General features: G+C 45.4%; 1 protein-coding gene across 3 annotated transcripts in view; it reads right to left on the bottom strand.

Annotated features, from left to right (window-relative positions):
* Window positions 1–24,884, bottom strand: part of RFX2 (regulatory factor X2) — a 63,988-nt gene that overhangs the window by 35,664 nt on the left and 3,440 nt on the right. The window lies entirely within an intron of this gene.

Here is a 24,884-nt window from a genome sequence, read left to right as displayed (position 1 = left end):
AAAGTGTAGCCACAGAACCCACATAGTCGCTGCTCCAAACACAGCTACCAGATGAATCTAACAAACCAGAGCCAAGGCAAAGAAATTTAGTCGCTGTTTATTTATTGCCACCCATGTCCCTTTGTAGCCCTCCGACCTGCCCATCGCACATGCACAACCCCCTTCCCTGCAGCTCCACTATATAGAGGCAGCACCTGCTTCTCCCCATCACTGCCTCTGCGTGGGTTTTAGCCAAAACCTCTCCATGAGAAGTCACCAGTTGCAACAGCGCTGGGGTATCATGAAAAATAACAGTTTTCACAGTAAATTAATGAAAGAGCCTGCCATCCGTCCCTGCCCAAACACTTGGCAAGCACTGTCAGCAGAGGAGGCAGGTTTACAAAGCTCACGTGAAGATGCTCAGGCAAAAGAGAGATGTCACTTTTAGCACAGATATTCTCCTGACTTTTGCAAGAGTGTTTTATTGTCTGACATTTGTGCCCAGACCTCCAGTTCACAGCTTCCTAGGGTTTTGCGAGTGGAAAAATATAGCATGGTGTGGTTAGAGAAGAAAGGTGGGTAAATTGCCAAATATATTTTAATGACCTATTTGAGAACGGTTCTGGCAGGTCAGCTCTTGGCATTTCAGGTCTACAGAAAGGTCTCTTTCCAAGTGTGGTTATAATCAGAAAAGGACAGCCAGAAGAGATGCCATCTCAAAATTGCCACCTACTCATCTCTGCTGATAAATTTTGTCTTCTGGTTTCCCTCAGTGACCGAAAGAGACCAGAGAGAGGCAGGCAGGGTGGAAGATGAATTGTCTGCTGCCAAAATAAATCATCAACATTATTTTCGGATTTGTTACAAAACGCAGGCTCTGTTAATGATGACAACCAAGCCAGACACAAAGACTCCGAGGAACTGTGCAGCTGGTACTTCCAGACAAGGTAGACAGACACAGAAGTACTGGACCGCCAAGGCACATGTACAAGACCCCTTATTATTTTGTTTATTGGTGAAACATCCTGGATAAAGAATAATTCATTTTCCATTAAAGCCATCCCGTGCTTCCTGAGAACTGGAGAGGCAGATATGTGCATGCCATCTGCTAACATTAATTCGCACTGATGAAAAGCTGGTAACAGAATTCCTACACTCCGAGAAACCACTGCCAGGTGTTTCAGGGCTCTGCCGATGTCCCGGAGCACAGGTACCGAGCGAGCCAGCAGCTGAGCCAGGGCGCCAGGGGATGGATGAAGCATTGGCTTTCAAGGAGGAGAGGGAACGTGGCACCCGAAGCCTTGCTCTTTCCTCTTCTTGGGAGCCGTGTGTGCAGAGCATCCCGGTAGCTCCGTACGGAATGCTGGCGGCTGGAGCGCCGGCACGGCTCTCTGGCAGTTCTGCTGCATCCCTAAAGCAAATGCCCAGGAAAGGACTCGCTGCTCTCCTTCCATCTCATTTTTCACCTCCCACGGGGGCGAAAGTTGTGCAGTGTTCTTGATCACCCTAACAGAGACTCCGGCGGTCAAAAGCCTGTTCCATAAAGATCTATGATTTGGTGCCTCCTCCCGAGATCTGGTCTAAGGACGAGAGGCTCATGCCAGCCGTGCCAGCTCCCCGCGCCTGGCGGGGGGACAACCACAGCGGTCTGGCAGCAGGAGTGACTGACAGAAGCCATCAAAGTGTCTCGTGGCTCCTGACAGCCGGTGAAAGCCTGACAGCTTGGCAGCCGCCCTAGTACCAGGGAGTTTGCACAAATACATTAGCTAATTAGTCAACAAAGCCGCTGGTGGGGCACAGAGAGGATCAGCAGCCACAGGACAATCTCAGCTCCAGGGCTCCTTACCAGGTTAAGGAGAGCAAGAAGGCAAGGCAGTTGTAATGCCAGGGGAACAAGCAGGCAGGACCTGACCATGCTTAAGGAATAAAAATGCAGTGAGAAGGGGCTTATCCAGCCATCGGCAGCGGTTCAGGCAGAGGCAAGTTTAAAATTCTGGTTGCACAAGACGGCCGGTGACATCACGTGCGGCGTCACCACTGTGGAAGGCGTTGCAGAAATCTGGATTCCAGATTGCATCATCACTGAGTGAATCAGGCCGATAACAAGGCTGGTGCCTCTGGAAACCTTCTGTTTACACACAGCTATCTCGGTATCCAAGCAAACAGCAGTGACAGGAAAGGAAATACAGAAAAAACTAGTAACTTCTGGGTGCTATTTCTGGTTCTGCCACCAGCTTTGCTCCGTGACCTTCAACAGGATGCTTCCCTTTCCCCGTGCTTCAATTTTCCCACTCCTAAAAAAGCCACAACGCTCCCCTAGGTGAGGGATTTTTTCAGCACTGGTCTCAGAGGGCTGTCAAAGTCTGAATGCATTTGAGAAAGACAAGTAGTAATATTACAGGGGTTGATAAAAACTCCAGCTGTCACCCTTTCATTCACAAGCCACTTGCCTTCATGTAAATAGCCTTGCCTTTGTTAATCTCTCCTGCCTAAAGCAGCTCCAAAATGCTGGGGAAACAGAGATAAGAGAGGCATTCAAAAATATTTTCCACATTCAAATTTGCAGCGAGAGGAGAGGGGGAAAAAAGGAGGGGGCAGCAGAACAAACACCACATAGCTTCCTCCTGCGAGGTGCCTGCGAGCGCCCAGAAGGGAAAACAGCAGCATCCTCTGCAACATTCCCAAACTCCCAAAAAGAGTGTGGGGAAGGAGACGGGCTGATGCAAGAGCCCCCCAGCAGCGGGAAGGGTGCCCGTCCTGGGTGCTCTGTCCATGCTGCAGCCCACGAGCTCTGCCGTCCAGGATGTGAGGAGGAACTGCAAGTATTTTTCCACAGAATGTTTTAATATAAACGATCAGCTCCCGAACACTCAAAACAAAACCGGTTCGGAGCTAAATGCGGAGCTCTCAGGCATCTAATAACTACTGCTGATCAGAGCCAGAGCAGGGAGTCTGCCCCGGGGAAATATTTGGTTTATTTCTCTTCGGTGCTCTGGTCCTCGCTCCACAGGACCAGCAGCACCAGCAGCGATCCCAGGCGGCTCCGAGACTTCAAATAAAAGAGGATTTCAGCCCCTGCCTTCCTCAGGCCCTGGGTCGCTTCTGCAGTAATTGCAACCAACCTACCTGGTGGTTTTATACCAGAAGAACTTCACTAGAAGTATATTCACTTCACCATTTGAAGTCAAATATAACTTTCCCCCCTCACTACCACCACCTTATTTTAATTTTTTAAGAGCAGCCTTACATAAATCAGGGGTGGAAGTGGCACAGCCTTGGCTCTCATGTGGTATTTAGGTCTTGTATTTACATATCTTTGTTTTCTGAAGGTGAAAATGTAAAACATATTATTTACCCTAGAAGAGAAACCAGCAAATGCTTTTTTTTTAATCCAGAATAACCATATAATCATACCAGTGTTGCTTTCAAAATACTAAAATTGCTACTGTTTCAGTGAACCACTTGCTCACTTGAAGACAAAACATATCATTTTTTTATTTAATTTGCTTTTCAAAGCTTACTTGGTCATCCATTAAACTTTTTCAATTCCTTTATTTCATCCTTCTTTTCTGGTAGAACTTTTGAAATAGAATATAGTACCGGTACATAACTGAGGGAAAGAAAAATACCTTGGATGAGGGTTTTGTTGTTGTTTTTAAAAACAGTCAATTATTCTACCTCTGGGACAAAGTTTCTCACAGGTACTTATATTTAAGCTTCCCAGTAAACCTTGGTGGGTGTTATTACCCCTACTTGGTAAGTAATTCCACTGCCTCTCCATCTGCCGTTTGTAAATGGGCTTAACAACTTCTTCTCAAAGGGGTTTTAAACGTCGGGCATAAAAATCTGCCAGGAAAATGACTGCCTTGAAGTACAGAACCCAAGACTAAATCAGATTGTGGATCACTGAAGGATGTGCTTCATGGCTTTCATTTCAAATTAAGATATAAAGGTTTCAAATTAAGATATAACGGTGGGAAAAGTTTATTTTTCCAGGTGAACCTGCTATAATTACCCTTGCCTTTTTATTTCTGATGCCGTGTGTTCTTCAAACAGGAAGCAAATGCCAACTGCATTAGCTCTCCAGCTAAAATGAGGTATCCTGGATTTTTAATTGCCTGCATGCATTGTCAGAAACATCCCATAACACGACCTGACGATAAACCTGGAGCTAGAATATGTACGGTCATGGGGTCATCAAGGTATATAGGGTGGATGCACCAGAACCGCAGGAAACCTCCAGAGCTGGATGCGACTGCTAAAGGCATTTTATAGAAAACTTTACCCGAAATTAATGCAGTAGGTAACCTTTGTACATCTTTAATATTATCATGAGTTAACGAGATTTAGTATACCCGACAGCCAGGGTGCTCAGCTGGGCACAGTTTGTGCTCCAAGTTTTCTTTCTGTTCAATAGATCTCAGGCTAAGCAGGGGGGAAAATAACCAGGGAATCACATACAGTCACATTTCCATATGCAAATTCATGATACAGCTATGAATTTTTTATACAAATCTCCTGATATCTGTTATCTTATGGAAAATAATGGGAAGATTGTAGTTTAATTTAAAAAAAAAAATTCTCTCTCATCCATAACATTGACATGCTATGATCAAAATTCAAACCCAGTTTTTGCTTTTTTTTCCCTTTTGTTTGGTTTTGTGCATTTTTTGCATACTTTGAAAGGAAGGCTTATATTTAAAAATAGTTATTTGGTTTCTGGAACTTTTATTCAGGTTTAGTTGGCTTGGAGCTTAGATAAATAGGAAAACCAGAACAGCAATAACTGAATTCAGAAGAAATAAAAATGCTATTGAACCATCACATTCTATATGGGCTCTAAATGGTATTTTCTCCCCTGACCATAGAAAAAGGAACTAGAGCTTTTACATTTAATAGATTCGCTACCGAGAACCCTCAACACTCTCAAAAGTGACTGAAAATAATAAAAGGAATGCAGGGAATACCAGATTCTAGCTCTCTTTTCTAGCAGATGCACACTACCCATCAACTTCATCCACTACGCTCTATGCCACATTTATTTTAGTAAAGAAAAACTTCCCAAATATTTTCCGTTTCATTCAACATTTTTGGCTTAGTCTCTGTTTAACAATTTGCCCTGAAAAGGCATTAGCTGTGTTTTAACCAGAGCATAGAAAGGAAGTGTTTCTTTCTTTGGAAGAAGAAACTTCTTTATTTGATGTGAATGAAAATGCAACCGAGTGAATTATACTGCCTTAGAGCAGAACTGAGGCAAATACTTGTCTCCGACCCAGCTTGACTCCTGCCTCCACATGCATCCTTTACCCCTGCTGTGCGTGTCTCCAAAGCACGGTATCTCCAAGAAAAAACAAGCATTGCCTTGAAATTACAATCAGGAAAATACTATTTTTTTTTTTTTCCGTTGCCCAAAAGACTCAGAAGCCTGAGGAGCACAAGAGCCAGCACTTGCAGCACAAGGCTCTGAAGCGAGACCAAGGGCCAAGTACACCCCCAGCTTTGCACCCTCTTTGGAAAAACACGATTCCAGCTCACCCATGCATGAAAGCAAAATAAATTCTTCCCTTTTGGATGGCTGAGCCAAAGCAAACCTGCTCTGCCAGCATCCCTGTTTAGCAGTTATCTTTTCCTTCAGACCATAGAGGGGATGCTCTCAAACCTTGTCCAAAAAGTTGTACAACCGGTCACGGTGATATTAGCCTGACTTGGGAAAGCTGCACTATCCGCTGGGGTTTTAACTGCTCTAAAAGCACTGGAAGAAGGGCCTGCTGTCCTGACTTCCAGAGAGAGCCAGGAAACACCAGAGCAGGTCAAGACTGGACAGAGCCTTGGTGCATCAAAACTTGGACATCCACACCAAAGCCCCTCATCCCGCACTGAGGCCAGTCCGTAACGCCTGTGGCCACGCGATGCCGAGCCCCCCCACAGAGCCCAGGATGCTGCAGGATGGTGCTGGCACCCTCGCCAGCAGCACCAAGCCCTCCTGTACCCCTGTGTGCCGAGGGCTGCGGCAGCGCTCGCCCTTCCCAACCCTCCTCCACCAGCATCCCCGGCCAGCAGAGGATGGGGAGAGGCTGAGACCATCGCCGACTGCAGCTGGGAGCGAGCTCTGCCAGGCTCACCGAGCTGGCACTAAAGCGTGTCCTGAACCCCGTGTCACAACCTTCAGCCTTTTCATAAGCGGTGCTAAGCGGAGGGCATGGAAGGGGGAAGCAAACACGACAAGGGACTTGGTAACAGGCTGATTCTGGAGAGGCTGCTCATTACATCGCTTCAAAATGTTATAAACAGAGAAGGCACCAGACCCTTCCACTGATTAGGTTAAATTAATTTAAAACAGAAGCAAATGCTGCTTGTCTAAGAGATCCAGTTACCTGGAAACACAGATAAACCCAAAACACAAGCTTCAAGGGCAGCAGGCAGTATAGCTGGGTGGTGGCTTTTTTTTTTTTCTTTTTTCAGAAACCTGGTCCTCATGGAAAAATACAAATTTGGAAATGGTTTTTATTAGGAAGTTAATAATATACTGCAATACAAATATACACTCAGTCTTTAATTAGATTTCACGAAGTCAAGTAATATATATATACACACACGCACGTAACTGTTGTGTAACAGCAGTTCACTAATCTTTTGCTGTTTCTTTAAAATAACTTTCAGAGAGGCAGAAGAGAGCGAGGCATGTATCTGTGCTGGCTGGATAACCAGGAGTTTCCTTAAGAGCCAGCTGAGACCGAATAGCCAAAGCCCTCGTGCTGTACGCTGCTGGCAGCTGTCTGTGGCCAAACCCCACGTGCACGGGTCTCAGACCTGAACAAGGGCAAAGAAACGTTGTGAATCTCCCTCCCGTACAAAAACCTGCCCTATTTTCTTCCTGGGTTAATAATACAGACACTTTCCAAGTGTCAAAAGCCAGGACTGGATTCCTTGGAACCGAATGCATCCCTTCTGGTGCTCAGAAATGCAACCGATTTACAGCCGCACTGCATTTCACCCTCAGCCTCTCAACAGACATACCTGCACGAATCCCGGCTGTTTGCTCTTCGGGAAAAGTCCCAACAGCTTCCAGAATTTTTAGCCTAGGATGACCCTGCTAACAAGCACTTGAAACTCCCTGTTTCTTTCCTATTAACTAGCTAAAAACTTCACTTCAGAAAAGCTTTGCTACAACGATGGCAAATAACGCTGCCCACGAAACAATGTATGGGGATCTGTTGAGCAGCAAGAAAGCTTTCAGGTCTGCGAAGAGGAATTAAAAGGTACACGCTACACTGTACACCATGTCCAGGCCCTTCAGATACTGGCTGCAACACACACATTGATGCTATCTGATGAAAGCAAGCACAAGTTCTGGGCTCAAATTAATAATTTCCCCATATTTTTAGTATGTGCACTGCAGGGGTTTCCCAGGGCTGCGAGTCAGTACAGTGCATCAAGCAAAAATCCAGCACAAGAGCATTTCAAAGGTTCCTACTCTAGGACCAATCTCAAAGTTTCAGTCATCAATCAAACCACAACATCTGGTTACTTGACCCCTGTGGTCTGTAGCTCTGGTTCTGCACGCTCCCAGGAGGATCCCCGGTACCTGGGTACAGCCAGCCCTCCCCTGACGGAGCTGGGCTCCTTTCAGAACACAGAACTGCAAACCTGGGTACTCAACTGCGTTTTTGCAAGACCTGCTTTTATAGCTTGTCCCATGGCAGAAAACTATGGAATATGTCACATATTTTAAATTAATTCCAAGAGATCAGCTTAATCGAAACTGGTACACTCGTCAGCACTCACTTTTTGCTTGTTTAGGCTAGACAATCCTTTCCCTGGTCTTAAGGCTAGCCAGCCTTTGCACAGTTTAAGTGTGAAGTCAGAGATGTGCTGCAGCTTTTCATTTCGATGTGGGGCGGCAGCAGCAGCTGTCTCCATCATGCCTATCCAGTGAACAGCACATACAGACGTAACCGCTGCCAACACAGCCCAGTACATTGTTATTTATTGATATAGCACCATCCACAAGCATTGCAGTGCTTAACTTTGTTAAGTAGAACAAGCCACAAACATAAACTGTGGCCCTGCGGAGAACAGACAGCTTTGTCTTAGATTTTACAGCACCAGCTGAGACAGTGCTCCCGTGGTCTCTGGGAGAGATTCCACCATGGGGCGGACTGAAGCAGGGCAGGAGGGGATAAACAAGCGGTCACGGGTGTTACTGTTGCTGTGGGTTTATACCGGTGAGCTGGAGAAGCCCCAAAGGAGAGTTGGAGCAAGGAGAGAAACAAGTGGTCACTTCTCCCCTCCGAAAGACAGGTGGTGCCTGGGCTGGAGGAGGAGGAGGAGGGCTGGCTTGCTTTCTCCTAACACCAAGGGCAAGTTTCTCGGTCTCTCTCGAGTACTTGCATGAGCTCTGACCCCACCGTCCTCCTGCCTGCACACGAGATGCTCCTCTAGGCTGTGCTAACTCGGCCCACTCCTGGGGAGCATCACCCTCAGCAGGGACTGGTGATACTAGGGAGGAGCCACCACGGAGGTCTGGGTGGTTCATCTTCCACAGAAAATGGAGTCTTGCCCTTTATGTGATGGTGCCACACCAGAACATCCTGCAAACTTTCCCCATGACAGTCTGGGATCTGCTTATTGATGATTCTGCTTCTACACATGCAGTAGAACTGCCCCGAGTCCAAAATGTTTTGCCTACGTGCATTTGCAAGTGGCTGATCAGAGCCACAGGCTGGCATGGTGGGGGGTCCCACAACCAAACTCATGGTTGTTCTCCATCACAGCGCCCAGTGCACTGCTACCAGTGAAGACGGGGAACGAGACGCTGGGTTTTTTCCCTGTGGAAATTTAAGGTTCATACAGCCATTAGTGACTGGCACCACAGGCTCCGGGACTAAACAAGACCCCAAATAGACATAAACTATCTAGAGACGTGCAATTCTTCCTGGAAAGGCAAAGAAATGAGAAGGCTGCCCTAGAAACGCAGTTTGGGAATATATATTTGAATATTCTGCACTTGGGGAAAGGCACTGCTGTATTTTTGGTCAGGACAGACCATATTCTAGATGAACAGGAGAGAAAGGCTTGCAACAACTGTACGCTGCTCTACAAGTTCTCACTCTCCCAAAGAAAGAAAATTGACTGTTACCGAACTAGAATTAACCGAGTTGTATCTTTTATCCAGGTAATCAATTCCTGTGGGCAGTACTTTTGGTGGCTTTCCGACAGACGGCTCAGCCCACAAAACTTTCTGTCTGTAGTCCAGCCACAGAGGGGTTCAGATGACACCCAGAAACCACGTTATTTCCTCCATCCCCTAAGCGGGCAAGGCAAAGCTGCAGTTTTAAAAGCTCAGCCTCCAGCGCCGTGCTGACAGGTCAGGGTTGTTCTTAGAGTCTAAGCCCAGCAGGAAAGATTTAAGCTCTTTTGCATCACCAATAAGGGGCAGGGGGAGCTGTTTTTACCCCTCAGCCTGAGGCTGCTTTGGGGGGGGGGGGGGCGGGGGGCAGGGGGGACCCCACACTGCATAGCCCGGGAGCCCCAGCCCAGCCAAAACGCGGTGCCGGGCAGGATGCGGCCCACGCTGTTTGGGGAGCAACAGCAGTTGCCATGGGCGACGCGGTCCACTCCCGTGTCCAGGGTGCGTTGCTAGGCAACGCGGGGAGCGCTTCCCAAACCAAACATCCCCATCCCCGCTCCCGCCCGCCGCGAACGCACACTAAATATGTCAGCGGGTATTTTCAGAAGCCCGGGAGGACTGACAAATAATTTCTTTGCTATAGTAACTGTGAGGGGGGGGGTGTAGGGGGGTAAGGACTGCGGGGTGTGCTGCTTTGTTTTGGTTTTGTTTTATTTTATTTAATTGCTATTTCAGAATAAACGGATTAACAGGCTGGGCAGCATTCTTCAAAGCAGATGCCCAGGAAAGGAACCTTTTTGCCTGTTTTTAAAAATATTATTAAAGAGTTAACCCAGGAGCAACGAGCCATTATGCAAAGCCCCGTGTGCCCAGCTTGCACCCAGGGATGCACAGCACCGCCCAGGGACGCACAGCACCCACAGCACCGGCACCAGCAGAGCTGCAGCATCACACAGCCAGAGCTCCCACAAAAACACAAGCCCCTGCGCAAGTACTCTTTCAACTTTTTCGTCCTCTTTTTCATCTATCTGTAGATTCCTATAAGTTTCCTAGCAGAATTTAGATCCCTTTAAAGCAGGATTTAGCTTACTTAAAAGAGGTTTACTTTTCTTTGTGGTTATCTCCGAGCATGGAGAAAGGTAGTCTGACTGGGAAATAAGCTTTCAGGAGAGGGTGTGTGTAGTTTTTCAGTGTCCTCCAATTTGATGAAGAGGAGAAATCACCAGAAGGATGTTTTCTCCTAGTTCCACAAACATTGGAAACTAATTCAAATTCTCTGGTTTGCATTTTTTACATTGAAACTTTACAAACACTCAGAGGATTTTAAGGGAGAGCCTCCTCTCTGTGGAAATAAAGAATAGAGAGAGGCTTTTGTTGGGCTGGTGCAACAGATCATTGTCCTGGGCACAGTGGTATGATCTAAAACATAAAAGTTCTGCTGTGCTTGCTAATCATCTTTAAGGCCACATGCTGCTGTCACCGGTTCCCCAATTCAATAGGAGCAGAAGCTGGGCAGAATTTGTCCCTCCAACATTTAAACCTAAGCTTAGGCATTGGCATCACATCAGTTCACCTGCACAGTGATTAATTAACAATAAAGCTTATCACTGAAGTTGCTGATTTCCAGGCTGTGGTGCTTTTAGTGCTTCCTTTGGCTTTCCTCTGGTGTTTCACAGTCCTCCCGGGAACTGCAACCGAACTGCAGCAAGGCATTTGCTTCTCTGAGGTAGATGTCTTGAAAAGCAGAAATCACTCATCCACTGGATAAAAAATAAAAACTCATAGCACTGGGCACTTTCTAAATAAAGTCTTTCAAAAATTCTGTTCTTTGTTGAAGGATTTTTTTTTCCTCCCCCCTCCAAAACTATTGCTGACCTCAGCCCCCAAACTCCTCCTTGGTCTTTTAGTATTTGATTGCATTTATCTCCTTCTCAGGGGGGCTCACATGCCTCTTGCATGAGAACAGTAGACCCTGGAGCATTTTGCAGAAGGCAGCTGATTTTCTTCTGATGTTCAGAGCGGCATTCAACAGAGAGCAGACACTCATGCAAGGCAGCCAAGAGTTCAGCACCGCTTGGCAACTTAAAAATGACAACTGAAAATTAAGAAATGTCATAACTTGAAGAACCTCCCCAGCAAAGGGATAAAATATGCATATTTGCAGCTATTTGAGGTGATCCAGTAGCATTTGCACAAAAATATAAACTCGAACCAAGCTCCTTTACTGCACAGTATCCTTGCCCAGCCTACCTATTGCCTTAGGGTACAGCTCAGCATTGAAGTCTCCAAGCTTTGTGAAATATCTTTAAAGGATGCTTTAACACTGCAACATTTGGCAAGTAAAGGACTTCTACAGATAATTCTGTAAGAGGAACACCTCTGCCATGGCAGCAGAAGCAGCATATATGAAGGTGACCAACCTCTCGATAACTCTGGTCTCGTTCAAGCGCCAGCCTGCAAAGCAAGCCAAAACTCACTGCCTGGACCCCTTGCTCGTTCCACCAAAATTACTAGAGTGATATTTTTGCTGGCATTGACCCAAGACCCATCAACTCATTTCAGTGTGTAGAAAAGGCTAGCTGCCTTAAAAGACCCACTATTCTTACTCCTTATTAAGATGAGCAAATTAAGTCCAAGATTCTTCTCATTCCATTCCTTTCTGCTAAGTGCCCTTATTTCTGCTTTCATGTGCTAAAAAGTTACGGCTGGGATGAGGAAAACACAGGAGAATTGAGACTTGACACCTCTCATCTCAAGGGTAGATGCTAGCGGAGGGTTTTAGGGTTTCAGTTCCTGGAGTCCTGTTACTCCCACAGAGCTATGTGCAACATGAAAAAGGCTTTCCAGCTTTCCAACTTTTACTGAATAAGGAAAAAAGAAGAACCCAATTTCAGAAAATCACTGTTAAACCAGTCAGCCTTCCTTATTTTTATCTCCTGGGGGGTTTTAATCCAACCTTATACTTTGGGGAATTTCTGGCCCCATGGGGGAGGGAGCAGTTTATTTGCAATCATATAGCAGCTCAACCCCACCCCACCCCTTTTTTTGTTTTTCCAAAGTATCTTTCTACTTTTGCTTTCCAAAAAACGAAATGTACATCCACTTCTTGCGAGAATGAGAGCAAAGTTAGAAGCGTTAAGTGTGACTGCAGGAGCTATTTCCAGTCCACACAGCATTTACTGCATGTGCTGAGCAGTATATTGAAGAGGCCGTGAAATGCTAATGATCTCCAGACTGCTAGAGATACAGTCCTAAATAGAAGGGAAAAGTCTCTTTTGAGAGATTTTTTGCCCATTCCATCTCCAAAAACCATACAAAACTTTAACACCTCCCTTTGGCTAAAGCTTTCCAAGTTACACTCGAAAAATTGAAAAGGAAAAACAGATGGGGGTGGGGGAGTGGATAGAGACGATCCGACGGAGCTAAAATATCCATTAGTGGTAAATTCCATCATCTCCTCCCCCTCCCAAAAAAGCGGACTGCATGGGTCAGATTCCACTAGCAAACCAAGAAACCAGCTCCAACCACCATCCCTCAGACAGACCATTTTACTCTCTTGCTTGTCTAACCGGCTGCTAGGCAACCCCAGCAGCATCACTGCTCATATGCATTAAGTATTAACTATTATTTCATTCCTTCCCCCTTTTCCACAAAAAGGCAGCAACCTCAATCCACAGCAGTTCTTTTCCCAAAAGCGAACGCTGGCTAAACGAAGCTGGCAAGGGAGTGAAAGCCCAGTAAGGGTTGAACATACCCGGTGTAGCTATAGGATGCTCTCGATGCGTGCAGGCACTGTGGGATGCAGAGGATTTCCATCAGCCAGCATTAGCCACCTACCCCAAATGCCCCCCCCGAGGGGCTGAAGGGCTCATTTTTTGGTACACCAGGAGAAGCAGCTACTCTGGGTCAACCTCTGGAGGTAACTCCTCTGCGCTGCCTACGCAGGAAGGCCAAAATCCTGATTTCAGTGCCCAGAGTGAAGCAACGCAAAGCCGCCAGTGCTGCTGCTGCAGCCTGCCCTCAAACGGCGGGGCATCCTTTTGGAGCTGGGAACTCTCCTGTGACAATACAGCCCTGGTTTCACCAGGACAAGTGACAAAACTGTAGAGCAGGGCTGGGGGACAGCAGAAAGGGGGCTGCTGCCCTGCCAAAGGCAAGCGCTAGGGCAGAATTTGAGAGACTACACAGTGCGTGAGGCTGCTGCTCCCCTCCCTCTTCTGAGCCACTTCTGCAAGTTGCAGCCCCACACAGCCAACAGCAACTCTTCCAGCGATTTCAGCAGACATCCTGCCTGAAGGAACAAAAATCAAAATTGGGATAAGACAAAAGAAAGCAGCAGCTGCTTGTGTTTAAAAATGGCCGAGAGAATTCAGCTCAGCAAAGACAGTCAGCGACATAATCAGCTCTGCTTGAGAGCCTGGTCCTAAACTTTGGTGACACTCCTGTATCCTAAGTAATTACCAAAGTGCTGCTAAGGACCGTAAGGCCTCAGGACAACAAATTTTTCACGTGCAGGCAGACTCCAAAGGCAGGAGAAGAAGGGCTGCACACCCCTGCCCTGGGAGGAAAGGCTGCTGCCAGCACTCCTTCAGCCCAGTGACATTTTTGAGTAATTACAGAACCTTAAGATCCATTATAATGTTAATTTGCTGGCTAGTTGTTGTGCAGAAGTGTAATTAGACGTTTCGTAGCTATGATGCAGACTGGGAGGAATGCTAAGAATGCCTCCACTTACAAACTGAGCAACTAGCAGAAGACCAGGAGCTGGAGCAGAGAGGAGCATCCACACACCACTGGAACCTGGGAAGGAGAACCAGAGCAGGTCTTGGTGTCAGAAGGTCCTGGTTTCAGACCCCCTGCAGATGCAGCAGGCTCCACTACAGCCAAAACACAATGGCAATGTTCAGGCAAGACACCAGCAAGCAAGGAGAAGGTCGGACATGCTTTGCTTTACGTCTTTACAGACGCCTCCTCTATCTGTGCATCAGATCAGGGACTAGAAGGGTACCACTCTGCATATTTGCCTCAACTTAGAGCATCCTATTGATACATGTCACCATCTTAATTCAAGTTTCCAGGCTAAATGTCTTCAATGTCTTCTCTAATACAGACCAGCCAGAAAATGTTTTGTTTTTCAAGTTATGAGACATTTCCTGGGTTGGGGCTGCACTCGTAAGCAACAACAGTGGACTACAGCTGAGGATGACAAAACCTTTTAAAATTAAAACAAATCTCTTTATACACAATGACTGCCCATTTCACAATTAAGAGAAGCAATAATGGTGGGTTTTGGTTTGATTTTTTTTTTTTTTTTTTAACACTAATGTCATGGCACATTTGGAACCAGATTCAGACACAATTTCATTTCCGAAACATAACTGTTAAAAGGACGGCCAAATCTGATATAAATTTTCCTCCACAAAATAAACTGATTAAATGCAAACTAAATTGGAGTCCCTAAAGCTTTGTAACAGTAAACTTCATGTAGCAGTTTTGTAATTTGCAGATGGAGATACAGGAGAGTATTCATTTGCAGTCCAACACAAGTACCTAGTTACTCTGCAAAATAGTATTTTTAAGCTATCAGTAGTATCTAAATTATTCAGGGATGGAAAAAACAAATCCATCTCCTCTAGAAAGGAAAGCCACCAGCTGCTGAGAACAAAGTAACTATCCTCCCAAGGCCAAATAATCAGCAAAGCAAACACTAGCAGGGAAGTGCAGCACCATTAGCAAAGAGAAAAGTTTTCTAGGAATACTCTTGCAGTCAAAAAGTGTTTTGCAACAGAGCATGTTTTATATGATACAGCACTTCACAAAGGAGCAGAAAAGGCCAAGTGAGAAGCAGTACCCTAACCATCACCATCTTCTCCTGGGTGACTGCACAAGGCAGTGAATTGACCTGACAAAGTGAGTGACCACCAGGCTCAGGGGCTGGGACTCCTGCCTTTTTTTATTATTATTTTTTTCTCACCACCCCCCCCCCCCCCCCCCGATATTTCAAATGGCAAAATGGCAACAGCCTGCCACACTTGTTCGGTCAGGCTGAGTTTCAATGGTGAGAGACTCCCCAGATGGGGCGGAGGGCATCGCTTGGGCCACTCCATCACCAAAACAGCCCGTGCTGTGCTCTCGTGTTCATCTCACCGCGATAACCCGCGTGCTCTCAGTCCCTCATCAGTAAGAGTTGCAGAGATTTTAATTTTTAATTCACATGAATGTGACGGCAGTAACAGGGAAGGAATCAGGGCTCTTCTGCCAGGTTCCTGGAGGAAGGTGGAACTCCCTTGGCTGCCCAGATGTTTACAAATCCACACAAAGAGCCCAATCAACACTGCGCTGATTAACAAAACTTGTTAGTGTTATAAACAAGGTCAATCTCCCTCACAGTGATGCCACAGACGACTTAGAAAAGTCTTTTGTATCAAAGTTGCAAAAACCAGGAGCAGGTATTTTCTTCCTGGAACAAGGACGGAGGTGCAAGGACGTTGTCCGAGCTGTAGCACCTGGACATCCTTGTGTCCAGGAGCACCACCTGAATGCTGCGGGTTTAAGCATCCTCCAGAACTGCCTGAAGCATCCACCCATCCTGTTTTTCACACAAAGCACAGTGCAAGAAACGCTGAATTGCTCTGAACATCAGCAGCGACTTTCCCCCCTTATTCTGCTTGCGAAGAACAATGAAGAATTGTCATTACAGGATGCAGAGGAAGATCAGTCTGAGACATTAAGAGCCAGACCCTGCTCCTCTGTGTGGGCTGTGAAGCTTTCAGTGGATTTTTCCATAAGAGAGATTGCACAGGTGTCTTGATTAAACCACCTCAAACTGCTTCTCCTGTCTGAGCTTCAAAAGCAGCTTCAAAAGCATCAGAGGAATCAGTTAGTATTCATATCTTCCCCTGGCACTGCAGATTCACTTTTTTTTTTTTCATTTTAAATTATGAATTGTTTAGCTATCGACCCATTACTGCTCTCTCTTCTTTTCCCTTCCATTGTCTGAATTGCATAAATCTGTCTTCTAAAAGAAAGTTGGAAGACCCAATCGAACACTAACCTCACCATTCCATGGGTTAAATCCCCTGTTTGCAGCATTCTTGCCCAAATAGACAAAAGAAGGAAAAAAAGACATTTGTGAAGGAGAGAGAGCATTAATTACGGATGGGTTTTGGCACCGTCAAACGAAACATCAGTTTATTCTGTTACTCGAAGTATTGGGACTGGGGTTTCTACAACTTCCAGACTTGACCCTTTCCTGCTCCCTGACTCATGGGTCTCTCATGGGCTATGGTCTGTAGGTATTTATGAGCCAAGCGTGCTTCAAACAACTCAAAACATTTCAGAAAAAAACAGTACCTCTGGAGAGCTTCAGTTCAGTAGTCAGTAACGACCATCGCACTGCCAATTTTGAAAGCAGAATGATTAGTTCTCTTAAAAACACAGTTAAACTTGTCAGTGGCTCCTTTATTTACCCAGAAGAGATATGGGTGGGGAATAGGGGGAAGAGTTTCTTTGGTGCAGCCAGATGGAATGCCAAATCCAGACAGGGAGCTAAGGGGAAGATGTCAAAACGTGCTTTCCATTAACATAACAGCAGAAAACACAACTGGTTTAAAATACTACATACAAACAATTACTGTTCTGCTAACAGACCCTTTGCCAATACAAGGGATTTTATAACCATAGTTAGTTTAAACCAACAGCAACAGAGTTGTAAGTCAGCAATATGTTATTTTATTCGGAAATATTTGCTCAGGATGCTACTTGACATCAGACTTCAGTCAAAATAAACTTTAGCAAATTATATGTTAAATGATCCCATCTGCCTGTTTCAAAGGCAAAAAAGTAGATTTTTTTAATCCTGAATTTCCAGTTCTATATTCCAAAACAGAAGGGTCAGTTTCTGTTCTCATTTAGCACATTGTAGATCAAAAGTGAATGGGTTTAGTTCAGTGCTATAGGTCAGAGGAGTACAATCAAGACATTAACAGCAGTTTTAAAAAAATAAAAAAAATACGACATTAATTTTCTTAGTGGAGAAATTCTACTTTTTGCAGATGGAGGGAGAAAAAGAAAACACCATCATCTCCTTCTCTGCATCTGCACTTAGGTTGCCCAGGCAAAAAGCACTCCACTAGAAATATTGCACATTGTTCAGCTGAGCGTTCACATAATTATTTTTTTTTCTCCCACAATCACTAGATGCCAAAAAAGTCAGCCAGCTCTCCCTCCAACACCGACATGAAGCTACAGAGGGATCTTTCAAAGATACAATTCAAGAAATGGACTCAAAGGAGTACTACGAACAATTTATATTAAGTTCACAAGAGACCTTGCTGTCTCGAGGAAAGAGGCAGTTACAGCAATGATGCCAGAAGCCATTTGCAAAGAGGGGAGGGGAAAAAAAAAAAAAAAAAAAAAAAAAAGGAGGGTGGGGTTTTTTAGAAAAATGGTGTTTGCGGCCTTTATCTCCAGTTCCACAAGTGCATGCACATGTGTGTCCAAGGGAGAATGCTGTTTGTGCTTCTGCAGTGGGAAAACAGCCACTGGTGTTATAAACTCACAAAACGCTAACAGTACAGAGATGAGTTTACCTTCCAAAATAGGTTTTCAATGCACTATTGTCTCAAAAGAATAATACAGCCAACTCGCTGTACCCAGCTGAGTAAGATTTCTGGGGGTAGAGAGGGGGCAGATTTTTAGAATTAAAATCCCCTCTTATTACATTATTGGACCATAAGATTGCATACCTTCTTCAACTGATCAGCATATGCTCCTGCTGATCTGGGGGGTAAATGTGAATTCCAGGGAACAGGCAGGAGCTCAACCCTTATCTTAAATTTCTGAGGCAAGAAAATTAGTGATTTTTTTTATAAACCTGATAGAGAAAAAGGTATAAAAATCCTTGCAGAGAGACCACAGGCTGTCAGTTCTTACCAATGTTCAATTTACCTCTAGCCTAGGATGGCTGTAAGCCAAAAGTGTAAAGTAGAAATTCACCCCTAGACTATTTACTTTTCTCCAGCAGAAATACTGCATGATGTTCTGGCTAATCCCGTAATTCAATCCCCGTATAGGAAGAAAGCAGTTAGAAACCAGGAGATGCATTCAAAATGTTCACCACGGAACATTTTGTTGCCCAACATTGAAATATAAGTTCAACCAAGTAGCTGCCAAAACAAAAGCTATCACAAAAATTCCGTAATGATAGACTAATAAGAGACTCATCACCAAAGCATTAAGTAATTCTTTGGGGAACATGAATAAGAACTGCAATGTATGATGTATTAATGTAGTTATTTGGTGGCATTTAAGACAACAAAGCTTGAGTTTAAAGGATGAGGTTAGAATACTGCTGGAAAAATTCAATCCATGACATAAATTGTCTCTCAAAATGTGCAGAGAGGGAGTGTCACCAAAATTACCCTGTGTTTCTCATCAGGTGCTGCAAACAGAGCAACACATAACAACAGAGTTTAGCTTGTCTACAGTTCATCCTCCCAAAGATTTTTGTTGCAAAATTCACTTTTTGAGAGCAGTCTACATGTGGGTTCATTTAAATTGTAAAACAGCCTGAACAATGATACTGGAGTCACTGCAGCAAGGAATGCCCCAATCATTCTTTTCCCCAAAAGAATTTCTCTAATGAAATAATTTCTCCAGGGGTCAGTCTGATGTTTTCCTTCTCTTGTTTTTTTTTAGGACCATAACATGGCTCTGAGCACGGTCTCTGCATCTCCACCAGCAAGCACGCTGCAAGATTGCCAGCAGAAGGGAGAGCAAACTGGGGGAGTAACATCCTCCGAGTGGGTGCTTCTCCCAGGGGACTGTCCCCAAGCGCACCCAGAGGAGCAGAGGGGAGCAGCCACAGCACCGGGTGCTGCTCTTAGAGGGCACGGAGCAGCCCCAGCCGTGCAGCCTGTGTCCCTGTTCTCAGCATCCTGAGGGTCAAAGGCAAGTGCCTCTGCACCCAGTGTTCTCAGAGGGCACGAAGATGCCTGTGTGATTTTGCTCAGTGAGTAAAGCAGCACTAACGTGAGGATTTCAAAGCACTTTACAAATATTACAAGCCTACCCATCTCAACTCTCTGGCTCCTGGCAAAGGCAGGTATTGAATTTTTCCCTAACAGAAAATGGAAATGAAAGCACAGAGCAAATAAAGCTCGGTTTCCCAGACAGGCTGAGAATCTCAGTACCAATAGATGTGGGTTCTGGATCAGAAAGAGATGGGACTTGCTAGATCAGAGACTAATTTATACCTCAGAGCAGTCCCATGGGAGGTCTATGGTGGCACGGAAACCCCAGCAAGGACAGGGTCTGGCGGCTATGAGGTGCATCAGAAACATGGAATAAAGATCGTTCAGCGTGGTGTCCTCTTGGAACTACACTCTTTTATAATGTACATATATGTAGATATACAGGTATATTTTCATACTTACGTGTTTGCAGGTATCTAAAATATGTGTATCTCCACATACACAGATATAGCCTCAGGGCCTGCATAAACATACAGAGAGATGTTATTGTGATGGACACACCCTCAGATGTCTCAATATTAAAATGTCTCCTTTCAGTCTCCACCTAAGGAAGTGATGACTAGTGTTTTTTACAACTGAGATAGGGAGACAGCGCTTGCATGGTACCTGTGGAGCTAAACACAAAACACATTGCCCTGCAGGGCAGCAGCCGGGGACTTAAAAATTCCTGAGCATTAATTACAATAAGGTGGATCATGATTTTATGAGCGATTGCATCCATGAGAAAGATGCAGAAAAGTACCCAGTCCACAGTTTGCATTCAGGTCAGACTTACCCTGCAATCCACCACCCTGCTCGGCTGTAATCCACCATGACAATAGATACAGTGAAATAAACAGAAAGGCACTGCCTGGCCCATACTTGCATACACTCTGTCCTCACACCGCGTTAAGAACCAGAATACTGACCCCCAAAAATCAACTCTAAAAATTAGGTGCTTGTAGCTTATCAAGCACCAACATGATAGCTCACCTTGTGCATTTCCTCCGCAAAGGCAGAGAAGGGTGCCTGCTCTCATGGAAGCTGATACCTAGAAGGGTTACATCTCTTAAATAGCCTAAAGATCCTTTACTTGAAGGGTTACATCTCTTAAATAGCCTAAAGATCCTTTACTTGAAGGTGCTGGGGCTCTTCCCTAGTAACAACAAGCTGTGGCGACAGCTCTTCCCAACAGTTCGGGGATGACGCAGCAGCAGCTGATGAGGCATCACACTGGAATGTCTTGGATGGGGACTGCAGAGGAGGTTTCTGTGACGGATAAACCACAAGTAACTAATCCCCATCCTTGTGCCAGCCTTGGCTCTGCCTCTCCCGTGAAGCCACTGTGAGCACCCTGGGGCAGAGACCGAGCCCCGCTGCACCCAGGATAATGTGCTGTCGGGGTGGGCTGGGGCTTCCTGGCGCTGCAACAGCTCAAACATCTGTGGGTTTTAACAGATACTACATAATCGGTCTAAAAGAAGCTGTTTCTGTCTACTGCCTCTACCTCAAGAAAGTTTAAATAATGAACTGACTCAAAACTTCAGTAGCCAGGTAAACCTCTGGCAACACATCGTTTATGAAATGTTACAGAAATGTTGACTGCACTTTTTAGCTAAAAGCAAGGGGGGGGGGGGTGTTGTTGTTTTGTTGTTTGTTTGGGGTTTTTAAAAAGATTTTTAAGTTCTGAGCAGCACCTAGATTGAGAAGAATGAAAACCTGGAAAACAGCAAGAATCAAAAAAGCACTTTTACTGCTCCAGTATGTTTTGAAACATGAATTATCTTGCTTACAACTCCTTATCTTACACAATTACCTCTAACGGTTGCAGCATACAAGACAATACTCTGAAATTTAAATACTCCCATTTATTAGCACAGCAAGCAGCAGTTATAACCACCTCAGTGGTCCTGCTGCCAGCGGCTCCGATCTGGTGATTATTGTCTGATCCTGGTGTTGGGAGCAATCTTATGGAAAGTACCATAGTCAATGCTATTCCTTGAAGGAAAACACCAACAGATGTCCTGGCTAAGGCAGGAGTAGGAACAACCTGAGCTTTCACAACGCCCAAGCTGTGAAAACGCCCAAGTCAGCCTCAGCAAGGGAATGCCACAGAGCTGGTGCCTAAAACACCAAAGGTGAATCTTGGATTTGTGCTTCGGAGGACAGGTAATTAATTCTGAGTTCAAACAGCTGTGGAGGACAGGCAGCCTGCAGGCAAGCCCCAGTTTCTTCAAGGGTTTTAGGACCAGGGTGGAGGATACTTCAAATTCCTGGTGGGTGCAAGTCTACTAAACAATGGTGCACATCCATCATACTAAGAAGAATAAATACTTGCCAGGAAGAAGGAAGCTCTGAAGATTAGCTTGGTCACCAGAAGCCATTGTTTCTCTTATTATCTGTAGCTACTAAAGAAAAATTTCCTGCCATGATTGGCCATTTAAGTCCACGAACATTTGAAAATATCTGCATTTCATCTTTCATCTGAAAGAGGGGGGGGTTAGATTAGATCTAAGGAAGAAATTCTCACTGTGAGGGGGGTGAGGCTGGCACAGGCTGCCCAGAGCAGCTGTGGGTGCCCCATCCCTGGAAGTGTTCAAGGGCAGGTTGGACGGGGCTCGGAGCAACCTGGGCTGGTGGAAATGTCCCTGCCCATGGCAGGGAGGTGGAACTAGATGATCTTTAATGTCCCTTTCAACACAATCTGTTCTGTGATTCTTTGGAGAGAGGAAGCGGTGGGGGTTGAAACAGCACGTAAAATATTTTGTTTAAATGCAAGGACTGAAGATAAATTAGACAGAACTAGTTCACACACACTTACGCACATCTACCCCCACATTTCACAGCCCAGAGGTGGATTTCAAGTTGTTTTTTTGACTGTACCATCCAAGACAGCTCGGGGGAGGAGAAAGGAGGGGAAAGATATCCTTGCCCAGGCCAGGGAGGTGACAGCACTGACAAACAGCGTACCTACAGCACATGAGAGGTTGGTCTTATCTCAGAACTCGCTTCCTCCCAGCTTTCTGCAAGCTTAAACTTATCAGAGGCAAGAAAACGTGCAAATTCCCTTTACTGCCCAAACACCACAGCCTGGGTAAAAGAAAAGGCTAGACTACTGCCTGTGCCAGAAATGCCCCAGATCTGGCTGAACTAACCAGAATATCCAGCTCTGTGCCTTGCTTCCCATGAGCATCCCCTAGCCGCATGGAGACAGGCCATTTGTCCACCTAGTCCCAAATCTCCAGGTACCTCCTTTTGCTTCCCTCCTCCAGCCGTAGCCTGGGTTGCCACAGACCAGCAAGGTTTGGGGGATCAGCGCAGAACGAGCGGGCTGTCCCGTGGGAAGCAGCGATACCCTGCTGGGTGAGGACAGGCTGCCTTCTCCACCCTTCCCAGCAAAGCCCTGCTTTGTCCAGGTGGAGACTCGGTTCTGCCCTTGGGCACAGGTGAAACCCTCTCCCCACCATGGCCAGGAGGCGATAGGGAGAGGAATACCATTCGTGTTCGGAGTTACTGTCCCTGTGCCTTGTTAGCCAGTCCCGCAGCCTCACTTACACACCCGGTGAAGGGTACTTTATTGTCTAATTGTGAAATTGTCTGTTACCAACCAGTAAAGCCTTCTGAACCTGTCCTAAGCACAAGAAGCACTAACCCAACCCACACATCATCAAGCACTGGCTCAGCTCAGGATCAGATCTTGGAGAAAGCCAGGCAGGGAACAGAAAAAGGCCTTTTCACACAAACTGATTAGAGCTCCCCTATGCCGGCATCTAGTCCTGAGAGCAACGAAACAGGGGAAATCCTCTGTGCAAAAGCTATCATCAGATGCACCATGCTCTGACCACTGAGACTGTACCACTCTAGAAGACATATGCATCCACCATGAATAACCTTTCCAAATCAAGTGAGCAGAATAACTCCAACCAGTGTAGCACTGAGGCCATCACTGCATCGCAGTGTAGGGCTGTGGGATGTCTATTCAAGATAATAATAAAAAATAAATGCTGAGGACTGGAGGCAGGTCTCTTGCTCAAAACATGGAGCTTGCTGCCATGTACCACAGTACAACACAAATCCTTTCCTATGAGGGCAGCCGAGCAGGCAACGTTTTGGAAACCCTGACCCACACTGCAGATTTCTCACAGCAGAACAGCCTCAGCTGGCAAAGGCGCAGAAAGGAAACACACCCCTTCGGCACCATGCGTGGCAGCAAAATTTATGGCACAGATGCAGCAAGCGACAGAAAAGTGCTTTTGTCAGCTCAGCTTGGGCTGCCCCAAAGGCAGGACAACTCCTGAAGAGCGTGGAGATGCTGTTACAGGCATCTCGGACACGGTGGAACCCACAGAAGCCTTCTTGCCTCCTGCTTTCACCTTGCTCCCGGTTGTGTCCTTCATTTTCTTTATAAGAACTAGAGACTTGGAAAAACTAGAGATGCCCTGGAGTCTCCTGAGTGTGAAGCTGCTCTGCCACAGAAGACAGGGATGTGTTTCAAACTGCTGGACCTCATCATAGCCTACACACAGGTACCTGCTGTCATTTGTCCTTACACAGATATGTTCCTGCACATAAAGCCGGAAAAGCAGCACCTCAAACAGAAAAAAAAAGATTTGTGGAGACTGGACAGTCATAATATGCATCAGTGAACTGAGTGATGCATCAGTGAGGAATATGGCTGCAGTCAATGCAATTATTATTTCCTTCAGCTTCTTGCTAGAGACATTGAAGATTTCCTTCAATGCAGTAAGGATTTGTGACAAGAAAACGAATCTGGGGGTTTTTTGCATTTGCTTTTATATAAAGTCATCATTGGCATAGCATTCTGTGGCCTCTGTTACTTTGAAAGCAACTGCAATGGTCAACTTAATCTCTTGCAAAGCTTCAGCGCTACAACACATTTGTACTCTTGCTGAGACTTCTTTGGAATTTATTAAGCTCAGGAAGATAAATTCTTAATAGAAATCTAATTTAGGAAAAAAACCAAGCTTCTCAATTGCCTTTGAATTACTTTTCAGACACCTTCATTTGGCGTTTGTACAGCTCTGAACTCTTGTGTAATACCAGATCAACAAAACAAAACAGTTGATAAAAGTTCTGGTTGGGAAGACTTGCCTCTGTTGCAATTTAAAATACTCCTTGTAGATGCAATGCTGGAGAGATACTGCCTAACCCACCAGTGTCCTAAGCAAGGAGGAATATCATCGGCAGATTTTTGCATTCATTGACATGAAAACACATGCCTATACATACCATTTTAACATGTCAGGTGAATTCAGGAAATTTAAACTTTTCTAGTCCTGGTTTAGCTGGGTGAAAGGCAGCCATCTTTCACAAAAACATGACCCAAAGCTGAAGGTGGGTTTGTGGGTTGTCTTTTTTTTTCCTTCCCTCCCCCCCCCCCCCCCAATTGGAGACAGTTTGTGTACTGATGTGCCCCGAAATAATTTCTTCTATGCTTTCTGGGTTAAGAAAAGTGATTGTCTGTAGGTAGTGCCCACTATGAAAGGATTCCTCTTTGTTCAGCGTATTAAGAGGTACATGGCTGGTGCTGCAGAAATGTTTTGTCGTCTATTTATGTATTTACAGCATAATTAGTACATATGTTACTTAGATGGAAACAGCCTAACATGAAAAAGCCAGCACATTCTTAGACAATAAGGTGGATTTGTGAATGTTTGAATGCAGGAACGAAGAAGTGCCAGTCCAAATAAGACAAAATACCGAGCCTCAAAGAACAGATTACAGAAAGAAACCTCGCATAT

This window comes from Falco rusticolus, chromosome 4 (assembly GCF_015220075.1).
Source record: "Falco rusticolus isolate bFalRus1 chromosome 4, bFalRus1.pri, whole genome shotgun sequence".
Taxonomy (NCBI): domain Eukaryota; kingdom Metazoa; phylum Chordata; class Aves; order Falconiformes; family Falconidae; genus Falco; species Falco rusticolus.
The sequence above is the reverse complement of the archived record's forward strand: the minus strand, read 5'-3'. Positions and strand labels throughout refer to the sequence as shown.